The sequence below is a fragment of the Spermophilus citellus genome (assembly GCF_964194105.1).
Source record: "Spermophilus citellus genome assembly, chromosome: X".
In the NCBI taxonomy this organism is placed as follows: Eukaryota; Metazoa; Chordata; class Mammalia; order Rodentia; family Sciuridae; genus Spermophilus; species Spermophilus citellus.
In genome coordinates this window covers 28,087,252-28,101,234 of record NC_138190.1, presented here as the reverse complement: position 1 = coordinate 28,101,234, position 13,983 = coordinate 28,087,252, and positions in this window count along the sequence as shown.

The following is a 13,983-nucleotide window of genomic DNA, read 5'->3' as shown; positions in this document are numbered from 1 at the left end:
CCCCTATCTAGAATGATGTTGAAATTTGTCATACAACCTGATACTTCATAAATATCCTAGGATAATTGGCATAAATTGGGACTGTTCTGGATAAACCAGGAGACATTGTCACCAAATACATCACATCAATCGCATCCTAAATGTATCAAAAATTAGAGCAAGTGTCAATATAGAGACATGTGCTATGTTCATTATACTACATTGAAGGTATATTATGAAAGTTAAATGTTCCCTTTAGGGAAGCACAAAAAATTAATTGAAGTTAGATATAGTGAAAAAATTACATTAGGTCACATTAAACATTATTGTTAAATGAAGCAATAAACCTTATATATTCTTCTGTGATACATGACTATTCAAACATATGCTATCTATGGGTTGGGTGTAGACTAGAAAGACAAAATGGTAGTATAAATTTAAGTAGAAGAAAAATGTGAATAAAAATTATAGAAAAGCCTGGAGTAGAACTAATAAATATAATTAATCCAATTCAACATAAATAATTATTAGAATTTTAATATAACTAAGCCATGTACTCTGTCTATATAACTTTGCCAATCTATGTCTAACCACGTGTAACATCAAAATTGATTATATTTACAGCACTCTGTTAAGAATCATAACAGGTGTCTGGATGTTTGAGGAATCCTAGTTGCAATGTTAGTGTGGAAATCTTTTTGCTTCAAACTCACCTCTTTGTATTTATTGGTAAATTGATTGAAGAGCATTTTTATTTCTCAGCTGCTTCAGACAAAAGAAAAACAAACAAACAAACAAAAATCCCAAAGGTAAAAAGTAATCCTAAAAGCATAAAAGGTTTTGATTCATTGAGATTTTTGATCTTCTATCATCAATAAAAATAATAAGTGAATAAGTTTTTACAAATTGATGCTTTTGATGGTAAACTTAGAGGAGAATGAAAGTTTAAATCAATGCTTATGAAAGACTGATTTTTTAAAAATTAATTTAAAACTGTATCCACAAAAGTTACAAGCTATTGAGATTCCTTGTGGGCATTATGTGTATCTAATGAAAATAACAATTATTTTGGCATTGGATTGTCAACTTCAAAACTCCAGTTAAAGTCTCTCTCTCTCTCTCTCTCTCTCTCTCTCTCTCTCTCTCTCTCTCTCTCTCTCTCACACACACACACACACACACACACACACTTACACATTTATACATTCAGGGAGATGACCATAAACACTTCATGATCATCTGCTGTTGTACTGATTGATTTTCACTAAATCAAGTAGTGTTTTGATGTCACAGAGACAAAGCCACTATAAAGGACAAACTGATGTGTTTGTATTTGAATGAAGAAAATGAAAGGAGCAATAGAATTGAGTTTGCAAAAGGAGCCTGCTGAAACAAGTTTGTTGTAGGTGTCTGTTTTCCATTTGTTTTCCTTCTGTTGCATATTGACATAAAAAGCCTTCAAAAGATCTGATGTGCTGTGCCCCTCCCCTGACCCAGGCAATGGCAAGGCCCTACTGAGGTGGATGGTGCAAGGCGTCCATCCTCTGGAGGAGTGCAGTATGTTTCTGGGAATGGACTGGTTTGTTTTTGTGTTCCTTTAATAAGTATAGTTGTGATTTGTCATATGACCATTAAGTATGAAGGAAAAAACATGACTTTTCCAATTAATGCAACTACTTCTAAAGAATGGATCTGTTTGCTCTAAATACAGTGATTCAGCTGTGGAGTGTAATTTGTTAATGTCTAATGAAAAACTCCCTGTATTCCTGTCAAGGAAGTTTTTGAGAAATTAAATTAAAATCTAGAGAAGAAGAATTAATGTTAAGAAGACAGATTAGCGCTTGGTACTGGGCAACTTGTTCTTGTTCCTGTGCACAATGTTTGTGCTCTTACTCTTGTTTGATTAAAATTAATAACAAGTTAACCGCTTGCCGTAACCATGGCACCAGTTCCAGTCAGTAAGTCAAGAAAGAATAGTCAAGGTATAGGCCAATAGTTGGGACATTTCTAACTATTATTAAAAGTTAACAGAAACAGCTCAAAGCAAAATGCGAACTGAAAGGAAAAATGCTTGCTTATGCATAAGCCAAGATACATTCTTGTATTCTAATTGTAGCTACGTAATATTTTGTTTCTTTGAATAATGATTCCTGTTTTGTAACCACAAAGTACTGTGAGCCTGCCAAAATGAAAAGTACATATGATCAACTTCAAGAGTAAAGATTGGGATTCAGCACCTTCACTTTGGTGTCTGTGTTGTTTCTCCATCCCCCTTTCACCGACTCCTCACCATCCATTCATATCCTGAGACCCCCTGTTGGAGCTGGTCTCCGACACTGATGAATTCATTTTAAGGTTTCCCCATTTTTATAAAATACATATTTACTTATCAAAAATTACTTCATTCTGCTACCCTGTACTGTCATTATCCCTTTTATTTTCTTTAAGGAAGACCCTAAGATATAAATAAATGTCTTCAATAATACTAACACCTTTGGATTTAGACAACTGAAAGAGGTTAACTTTTACTTCATCATAGATTTATTAAAAAACAAAAAACAAAGAAAACACCACACGTTTGTTGAATACTTAACTGATTTTCTTTTCATTTGAATTTCTTTTTCACCATTGACTTAATATATATTTCTGTTGTTTATAAAACATTGAAATCAGTCTTACTGAGGCAATAGCAAATGTAAATTTTATTTAAGAAACTGAACAGAGAAGGGCATGGGTCAGGACGGGACACTGAGCCACCTAGGGAGAGGAGGGGGTCTTGTTTTGCCCCTTTTATAGATTTCAGGTTTCCTTTCTTCTTGTGCCTCCTCCTCCCATTCTACTTAGTGCTAACCAAAGGCCCCAAAAGGAGCCACCCAGGGTACTCATTAATAACTCCTTGCTGTGAGGCACAATTTCCTGGAGGTAGGTAACTTTGGCAGCAGGTGGTGGAGAAAGGTAAGTGTTCTGGGGGTATTAATATTTTATTTCCTTTTGAATCGGTCTCCATCTTCCCAACCTGGATATCTATCTATACTGACTGCCTGTCCTTTTGTTTTTATCTCAACATCATCTTTCTTTGCATGGTCTATTATTTTACCTTGTTATTTATAGCTTTTCCCCCAAGTTCCACTTCCATTCCTCTCCATTCGTGTGCAGTCACTCTAACACTAAACAATCCTGTTTTCAAAACAAGACAGTGTTTATTTTGTGTGGTTCTTCATCTAATTCCAGGTTTTAAACACACTAATGTGTTAGTCACACTTGCAAAGTTGATATCACTACTTATGAAAGATGAAAATGGTATTCTAGTCCCTTATTTCTTATATTTCTGTTACTTTTCTATCCAGCTATTTATTATCACTTAGTATTATTCTTCTGAAACTCAGTATATTAAGAAATAGCTATAAACATACACAATCATACTGCCTTATAGTCATCTGCCTTTAGTCCTCTAAAGAATTAACTTTACATTAGCAACTCTGCACTCTTACATAATCCATGTTGTATTTGTCACAAGTGCTTCTAAACATTTTATTTGAAATAATTATAGTCACAGGAAGTTGCAAATGCAGAGAAATTCTTATATACCATCCACCTAGTTGCCACTAAATGGTTTCATCTTTCTTAACTATAGAACAAAATGAAAGCCAGGAAGTCAACTTGGTACAATGTGTGTGTATAGTTCTACACTGTTTTGTTATGGGTAAAATTTGTAAATACCACCATGATCAAGATACAGAATGATTCCATCACACCAAGCAACACCATCATGCTATCCCTTTATAATCACCTCTTTCACCCTCCACTCCATCATCCATAATTACTGATTTCAGGGAAGAAAAAACAATTATGTTTCTCTCTCCTGTCATTGCCACTTTTATTTAAGGAAGACCCTACAACAAACTCTAATCTATCAACAGATTGGAAACCTCTAATCTGTTTTCCATCTCCATAATTATGCCACTTCTAAACTGTTATGTAAACAATTCATATAGTATATGGCCTTTAAAGATTGTTTTTCCTATTCAGTATAACTCACTTGAAATCCAACCAAGTGTGTATGTAAATATTTAATTTCTTTTTGTTACTTACTAGTATCCTATGGTGTAGATGAAAAACCAGCCTCTACCTCAGAGCCAAGCCTGTCCAAGGAAGGGGGCATGACCCTTGTCCTTGGGAAGACCCACAGAGCACTCCTAGGCATATACCCACCCTACTGAGTTGTTTATCTACAAATAACAGGAGAGATCTGCTGTGCCAGGTGTCCCTGACTCAGTCAGGCTAGGAGAGGAACCATAGCAACCCCCTAGCAACTAGCAATCAGCATGAGACAGGGAAAATACCTGGGATGCCAGATGACCCTCCCAGTAGTTTATGGTGATTGATAGCATGTTGGGAAACCCTGTAGTTCAGCAGATACACCCCTCATGGCTTAAACCAATCAATTCAAATGAATCCCCCTCTTGTACTAACCAATCACCCTTACCCAACTTGTTCCCACCAGTGAATGTACTAATCAATGTTAAGAGTTGTTGTTTGATTTCCCCGTAGTGTGTGATGATTTGCTAAGAGATGCTATGATGTATGTGAAGTCCCTGCCTTCCCCAAAGAAACTGCTGCAAACCCTGGGCTCGGGGCCTCTCAGCATCACCAGTTGCTGTGTGCATGGAGGACTGAGATAGCTTGCAATAAATGCCTCTTTGCGGCTTACATTGATCTTGGTCTCTTTTGGGGGTCCCGAAATCGAGCATAACATAGATATACCATAGTTGGTTAAAAATGTATCTATTTTAGTACATTTTGATTATTCCTATATTTTTATAATTGCAAACTAGCTTATATGAACAGTCATGTAGCAGTTTTATCATTTCTGTAAGATGAATGCTCAGGGATATAATTGTTGGGTCATATACTAAATGCATATTCTGAATTTTAATGTTTATTCTCAAGTTCTTGCCATTATTGCCATGTAGTTCTATATAAATCCTTTCTTATTCAAGGTTAAGCTATGCATGGGAGATACTTTAACTCAGACACATGGAAAATAATAAAATATAAAGAGCTGTGCTACAATATTTGAAAATAAAAAGTCTACCCTCTATGTCCTGAATTTTAAGATTAGTCCAAATTCCAATTTATGAAAGGTGGTCTCTAGCCAGCCCCTATCTCTTTGGTTGACCATCTTGATTGAAAAAAACAATGATATATTTATCCTTAGGTATACATAAACTCAGTATATTCCATTGTGAGGATGGCCTTAGGCCTGAGCCTAAGCAACTCCATTTTAAAAACTCCAGTTTGAAACCTGCAGTCTCAGCAGGCACATCTAATGGAACCCTCCAGTATGGCCTCAGACAAGTCACTTCCCCTCACCCTGATAAACAGAGTCAAGCCTCTGGCAGGCTGTCCTCGCCTGATAAAAGGGAAAGGCAAGAAGATAAGGGTGGAGACCACAGACCAGATGTTTCTGATCCCAGGGTAAATGATGTCATGGAGAAATCTGTGGTAGCTGATAAGGATTGAAAAGGGGGGTCAAAACCCCCAAAATTTAGTATAAATAATAGAACTAATGAACGGGGATTCAGCCAGCAAAAACAAGGATGCACTCGAGCTGGAGAGCCTGATGAGAACCTGGACTGACATCCCATCACTTGTCATCATTTTCCTGATCCTCTATGTGCACCTCACTGCTCTCAAACTCTACCGCCTCATCTGGACCCTGGTGAGATCTACAACTTCTCCCTATGACCTTCTCCTCAATGGGTCGTTCACACCACACCAGGAGAAGCCTGCCTTGGTTCCAGACCTGATCACCACAGTCTGAGTGAGGATGCATCTGCTGGACATAAAGCCTAAGGCTTAAGACTTTTGAGCTTAGCATGCAGAGGAAATGTCTGTCATTATCCTATCATGATTAAGTGTGTTTGCCATGCTTAGAATTAATCTAGAATTGTTTGCTGTGAATTGATTATAAGTGCCTAGCATTAAGGATTGTCATTTTCTTGATTAAGAACCTATAGAGTGAAATTGTACTGAGTAATTTGAGTGAATAAAGCATTAGAAAGGGCAGAAGCATGTGGACATTCTTTATTTCTCCTCCTTGACTGCATACGTCTCAATTTTGCCTCAACTCGACACCCATGAAGTCATTATGGTACAATCCTCTATTTCTACTCTGTTTCAGTTTCTGAATCTTAGGTATGTTTTTCCAAAAAAACATTATTCTCTGTCTTCCATCCAGATTTGACATTGCACCTGTTAAGTTGGCTTCTAACATTTTAAGTTTATACTCAAAAATTTAGCTTGATTCATTCCTAAATCTGTATTCAGTTTAACTTGGGAAGGCAACCTACTAAACTAGTCTGTCAAAGGTAATTCTAAGGCTATGAGTCAGAACCCAGAAATTTAAAACCAATTGTGATATATGGGTTCAGATCTACTTCATCTCAAACAAATTTAGTTAAATATCTCTGGATTTCAATTTCCTAATGTGTGTAGAGTCTACTTAGTTACTATTAATTTATTATTTTGCATTAAAAATTATCAAAAGGGCTGGAGATGTGGCTCAGCGGTAGCGCATTCGCCTGGCATGCGTGCGACCCGGGTTCGATCCTCAGCACCACATACAAACAAAGATGTTGTGTCTGCCGATAACTAAAAAATAAAATATTAAAATTCTCTCTCTCTCTCTCTCTCTCTCTCCCTCTCTCTCTCTCCCTCTCTCTCTCTTTAAAAAAATGTTAAAAAAAATTATCAAAAAATCTTGGAATTGAACCACCATTTGACCCAGTTACCCCACTCTCAGTTTATACCCAAAGGAATTAAAATCAGCAAACTACAGTGACACAGCCACAACAGTGTTTATAACAGCTAAATTCATTGTATTCACAGTAGTTAAACTATGGAAACAACTTTGGTGCCCTTCAACAGATAAATGGATAAAGAAAACATGGTATATATATACACAATGGGTTATTACTCTGCCACATAAAATAGTGAAATTATGTCATTTGCCAGTAAATGGATGGATCTGGAGAATACCATGCTAAGTGAAATAAACCAATCCCAAAAATCAAATGCCAAATGTTTTCTCTAATATGCAGATGTTAATCACAATAAGGGGGGTTAGGGAAGAATAGAAGTAGTTTGGATTAGACAAAGTGGAATGAAGGGAATGGAGAGGGAATAGGAAAGATAGTAGAATGAATCAGACATAACTTTCCTATGTTCATATAAGAATACACAAACAATGTAATTGGCATACATCATGTACAACCAGAAGAATGAGAAGTTATACTCCATATATGTATGATATGTCAAAATCCATTCTACTATCGTGTATAATTAATTAGAATAAATTAAAAAAAATAAACAAAATATTTTACAGAAAAAAGTTATCAAAGGATTCAAGTTTGTGTAATTGTTTCTATTTATGTTTCTCACACTGATGTTAGGCCAGAATTGTTTCCCTTGGTTACCTTGGGAACAAAAAATGAATTCTGACAGAACCCATCTGTATGTGATTTCTCCTGGTGATCTTAGTAGTATAGTGGTTTCAGGTTAGCTGAAATTTTCACATATTGGTTCAGTGCTTCCAAGGAATGGAGTTAAGGGTGGCACATATCATCAATTTCTCACAAATTCTGTTGGTCAAAGCAGTTATAATACTTGCCTAGATTCATGGGGAGAAATACAAGCTCCATCCTTTGATGAAACAGTGTCAACTTCACATTTTAAGAATAGTACATAGAACAAGATATTTATTACTGCCAATTTTCTTTGAACAATACAATATACCATTAAGGTTATATTTGAATTAGATATTATAGGATTATATAGAGGTGATTTCTTAAATTTCTTTCTGGATTGAGGTCACCTTGCACTCTGAGGAATGTACAGTACTATCTTGTGGAATCCCCTTTATGATGTTAATGCCAAATAAAATAGCAGACAACCAAATATATTTGTATTTGGATGTTGAGTATAGAGTGTTTAAAAAAGTATCCATTGAAAGAAATTCTATACTTAAAATTCGTGACTCTTGAGTTTAGTTTACATGGGTAAAAATGTAGATTATATAAATATTAACTATATACATTATGTAAACACTTTATGCTGGTTTCTTGAGTCTATAGGACTACATTGAGGGCCAAATAAGATGCTGTAGTAAAATGTTTACTTCTATAACTAGCCCATAGAAAGCAATCAATAAATATTAACTATTATGACTGTCACTATTTTATTGGAAATTTGTCTGAGGTAAATTAATTACTTCAGTCTCCAAGAACTCTGTGTATCCAATTATTACAATAAAGCTATAAATAAATGAACCCACAAACTGGAAATTTCAAAAACTTGGCAAAACATTAAGCAACATATTCATATACTGGTGTGTTTTAAAAATAATAATCTGTGATGGTAAAATACCTTTGTATCAACACAGTTTTTGAGAAGTATAAATTCATTATGAAAAATGTAAAATGTTCTACCACGCGGCCTGCGCAGTGGTTTCATTAATGAGGTTCTGGCATTCAGTTAGTTAGAAGAGATCAAAATAAAACACACAGACAGTACCTTATTTTAATGCTAGGTCCGAGACGGCTCGGTCTCCCTGTTTCCCTGCCTCCAGCCGCTCAGCAGGGCAGCGAGGATTACTCTGGGCTAGCAGGAGAGAGAGAGAGCGAACACGCCGGGGATCAGCCTTTTATTTGGGGGAAACAAGAGATTCAGGGGAGAATTCCATCCAATGAAGGTTGAGGGGGGGCTGTACTCCAAGGTCAGGGTCAGTGATTGGGTCTCCAGGGTCAGTGGTTACGCACACCCCCACACGGATGGGCTCTCTCATCAGGAAAGGGTCGGGATAACTCCGACACAGCCAGAGTGCCTCAGGCCCTTAACGGGAGTCACCCAATCACGTGTCAGAATGGCTCCCCACAAAATGTATTTCCATTTTTAGTTTCTAAATGTAGAATACTTCATTTATTTACTCTATTTTTATCTGGAAAATAAGTTCATGGAATATAGAGAGTTAAATCAGAGTAATACCTGGTTCAATGTTGTTCAGAGGTGGATTAATGTATTTGAGTGTATATGAAATTAAAGCTATCATTTGCCAACTGCTCCAAGCCCACACTGCCAACATGTTATGCAATTTTTAAAATTACATCGTAAAATAAATTTACAACTATCTAAAAATATCTAACCTTTCCTATAATGACTAATTTGAACATTTAAACCATATCAAATACTGTATCATTTTATTAATATGGATGTGTCTTTGCTTTGGAAGTGCCTTCAGTATAGACTCAGTCTGCCTAAAGGCTATCAAGCAAAAATCTATTTTATTTTGCATAGATGACATATTTAATTTCACTTGCAAGTCATTTATCCCATTCATTTTTCAAGACAAAGATTTTGAATTTAATAGAGACCATAGTAACTACAGTTTTCTTTCTTAGGGATTTAATACAATTGTATTACTTATTTCACTTGTTAAAATGAGAATGTATGATGGAGAAGATAGAAAAAATATGTACGCGTTTTCTTTTGTTTTGTTTTCATTTAACCAAAGAGTAAAATAAATGAGGCAGGAAGACAGGAGTGCTGAGCTTACATTAAGCAAGCTCAAGGGAAAGAAACCTGTTAAAACTAGTGAACAGACTTCTCTGTTGAATTTCTTCTCTTTCTACTCTTAAAAAGCAACAAAAATGAAACCCCCAAAAGGGACACTCTGAAGTTTAAAAGTTAACCAGAGTGCCAATAGCAAGAACAGCATTCAGAACCAAAACAAATTGAGCTACACAGGTTACTCTGGGAGAAGAAAAGTGAAAACAAAGGTCAAAAATCAAGTTGATGTCCTAACGTACCTTAGAAAGAAGAAAAAAATGAAAACAACTCTAAGAAGCCAAGGGATGTGAATATCAGAGATCTGGCAGAAATTATCCTAAAGTTTTCAACTCCAGAGAATAATTTTTACACAAGGGTTTATTCTCTGTGCTGGAAAATAATTTCTACAGAATGTCTTTCATTGGGGTAAGATACTAGGGGTAACAATTGTATCACCTTATTTTTCTTTTTTTCAGTTACATGAAGATGGAATTAACACATATTTTTCTCACTCTGATTTTTCCTAAGTGTGATGTGCTCATTGTGTTGTATTTCAACCTAATAATCACACTTGTAATAAACTGTCAAATTATTCTAGAATGCAATATAAAAAATTAAAAAAGAAAAAAGTAAAAAGAAAAATTGGAGCCAGGATTGGTGGCACACACCTGTAATACCAGCAGTTTAGGAGGCTGAGGCAGGAGGATAGTAAATTCAAAGCCAACTTCAGTAATTCAATGAGGCCCTAAACAATTTAGCCAGACCCTGTCTCAAAATAAAATAAATATAAAAATGGCTGTGGATGTTGCTCAGTAGTTAAGCATCCTGGGTTTAATCCCTCACTTTTAAAAAATTGTGTGGATTTATTTTTTAGGGTTGAAAGAAGTATATGAACACTTCTGAAAATGTAAACAGGATACAAAGAAATGATTAATTTCAAACAAGCTTAACAATTAATAAGTTTCCATGCTTGGTTACACTTGATGCTAGGTATGTAGTTCACAGAAAAGACATACATTATAAATACATATTGCACACAGGTTAGGAATAAGTATGTTATATTACCAACTAAAGATAAGGAAAAAAAACAGCTAATGTATTAATGTACACATTTCTTTACCAGAACTAAGAATATTTTTGTATATGGTTTCTGTAGAGCTTATGATGAGTACTAAATTCCTCACCCTTTTGGTTAAGTATATGTCTTTTTTTAGAAAAAAATAAAGATGAAGGGTAAAAATAATGAATCCTCTATGATGTCCTATCATCTGGATCTCCTTCTCAAGGTGGTTCTCTATTGGTACTAACTGGATGTTTGATCCTTCTGGAATAAATCCAAGTTCATATCACATGGAAAAGATTTCTTTATGCTTGTGCCTTAAAAATACAACTCTTGTCATTAAATAGCCAAAAACTTTTTAAAGTAATTATGTTGATGGTAAAGTTTGAAGTTAACAATACTTCGCTCATACACTCTGGAGACTTTTTGGTGAGGTTGAAGAAACAATTTTATCACTACTTCTTAAATAGAATGTAGATTGTGTAATTACATGGAGATGGTCATGGAGATCCAATATGAGAGCAAAGGGTACAAATTCTTAGTTTGATACTAGTTTGTAATGCCTTGAAATTCTACATACTTATGAAGCATGGCATGGTTACATTAATGGTGGCTCTCAAATTTAAATGTGCACCACAATCCCTTGTATGGATTGTTAAAACACAGATTGCTAGACTTCTCTCTCAGATATTTGGATTCAGCAAGTGTATGGCTAAAGTGTATGGCTATGATAATTTGTGATTCTTAGAAGTTCCTGGGTTATTCTAATGCTTCTGATCTGGGACAAACCATTGGAACCATTGCATTAGAATAGGAGCATATCACAAATAATTTTATGAGGTTCTAAATTTGAAATGATGAACCATCAAAATGATTATATTCTCCTTGCTCTGTTTTGGCTTTTATATTTTCATTATTATGAGAAAATTATGAGCTCTACATCTTTATGCCAAATCCAATACAATAATATCTTAATTTTCAGACTCCTGGAAACATCATGTGAGCAGAAAGCAAATGATAATTGAAATGAGGACATGTATTTCTTCCTTAGCTAATTTTTGTTTTATATATTTTATTAGTTCATTTTAGTTATATATAATATTAGTGTTCATTTTGACATAATTGTATAAGCATGGAATACACATATATTCTGGATTAATTCCCTAACTTAGAAGCATGTGGCAAAGACCTCCCATTCTTTAGGCTCTCTCCTCATGCTCTTTATTTTCTTTGTTGTGCAAAATCTTTTAAATTTGATGCCATCCATATGAATTTCATGATTGCTTTGTCTATTTCTACAAGAAATGCCGTTGGGATAGAAGAAGATCTTAGAAGATGGAAAAATGTACCCTGTTCATGGATAGACAGAACTAACATCATCAAAATGGCGATATTACCCAAAGTTCTCTACAGGTTTAATGCGATGCCAATCAAAATCCCAACGGCATTTCTTGTAGACATAGATAAAGCAATCATGAAATTCATATGGAAAAACAAAAGACCCAGAATAGCAAAAGCAATTCTAAGCAGGAAGTGTGAATCTGGAGGTATAGCGATACCAGACTTCAAACTATACTACAGAGCAATAGTGACAAAAACAGCATGGTACTGGTACCAAAACAGGCAGGTGGACCAATGGTACAGAATAGAGGACACAGAGACTAATCCACAAAGTTACAACTATCTTATATTTGATAAAGGGGCTAAAAGCATGCAATGGAGGAAGGATAGCATCTTCAACAAATGGTGCTGGGAAAATTGGAAATCCATATGCAACAAAATGAAATTGAATCCCTTTCTCTCGCCATCCACAAAAATTAACTCAAAATGGATCAGGGAGCTAGATATCAAATCAAAGACACTGCGTCTGATAGAAGAAAAAGTTGGCTCCGATCTACATATTGTGGGGTCGGGCTCCAAATTCCTTAATAGGACACCCATAGCCCAAGAGTTAATAACAAGAATAAACAAATGGGACTTACTTAAACTAAAAAGTTTTTTCTCAGCAAGAGAAACAATAAAAGAGGTAAATAGAGAGCCTACATCCTCGGAACAAATTTTTACCCCCCACACCTCAGATAGAGCCCTAATATCCAGAATGTACAAAGAACTCAAAAAATTAAACAATAAGATAACAAATAACCCAATCAACAAATGGGCCAAGGACCTGAACAGACACTTCTCAGAGGAGGACATACAATCAATCAACAAGTACATGAAAAAATGCTCACCATCTCTAGCATTCAGAGAAATGCAAATCAAAACCACCCTAAGATACCATCTCACTCCAGTAAGATTGGCAGCCATTATGAAGTCAAACAACAATAAGTGTTGGCAGGGATGTGGGGAAAAGGGTACACTTGTACACTGCTGGTGGGGCTGCAAAATGGTGAGGCCAATTTGGAAAGCAGTATGGAGATTCCTGGGAAAGCTGGGAATGGATCCACCATTTGACCCAGCTATCGCACTTCTCGGACTATTCCCTGAGGACCTTAAAAGAGCGCACTATAGGGATACGGCTGCATCAATGATTATAGCGGCACAATTCACAATAGCTAGACTGTGGAACCAACCTAGATGCCCCTCAATAGATGAATGGATAAAAAAAAATGTGGCATCTATACACAATGGAGTATTATGCAGCACTAAGAAATGACAAAATCATAGAATTTGCAGGGAAATGGATGGCATTAGAGCAGATTATGCTAAGCGAAGCTAGCCAAGCCCTAAAAAACAAATGCCAAATGTCTGCTTTGATATAGAGCAACTAAGAACAGAACAGGAAGGAAGAGCATGAGGAAAAGACTAATAGTAAACAAAGACGAATGGGGGGAGAGAAAGGGAGAGAGAAGGGAAAGCATATGGAAATGGTAGGAGACCTTCAATGATACATAAAATTATAAGAGGTTATGAGGGGCAAGGGGGAGGGAAAAAAAGGGAGAGAATTGAACAACAGCAGAGGAGGTAGAGAGGGAAGATGGGAGGGGAGGGGAGGGGAGGGGGGATAGTAGGGGATAGGAAAGATAACAGAATACAACAGTCACTAATATGGCATTATGTAAAAATGTGAATATGTAACAGATGTGATTCTGCAATCTGTATTTGGGGTGAAAATGGGAGTTCAAAACCCAATTTGAGTCAAATGTATGAAAGATGATATATCATGAGCTATGTAATGTTTTAAATAATCAATTAAAAAGATAAAATAAAATAAAATAAAAAATAAATAAAATAAATTTGATGCCATCCCACTTATTGATTCTTGGTTTTATTTCTTATGCTTTAGGATACTTGTTAAGGAAGTCATTTCCTCTGACAATATGTTGGAGTGTTGAGCC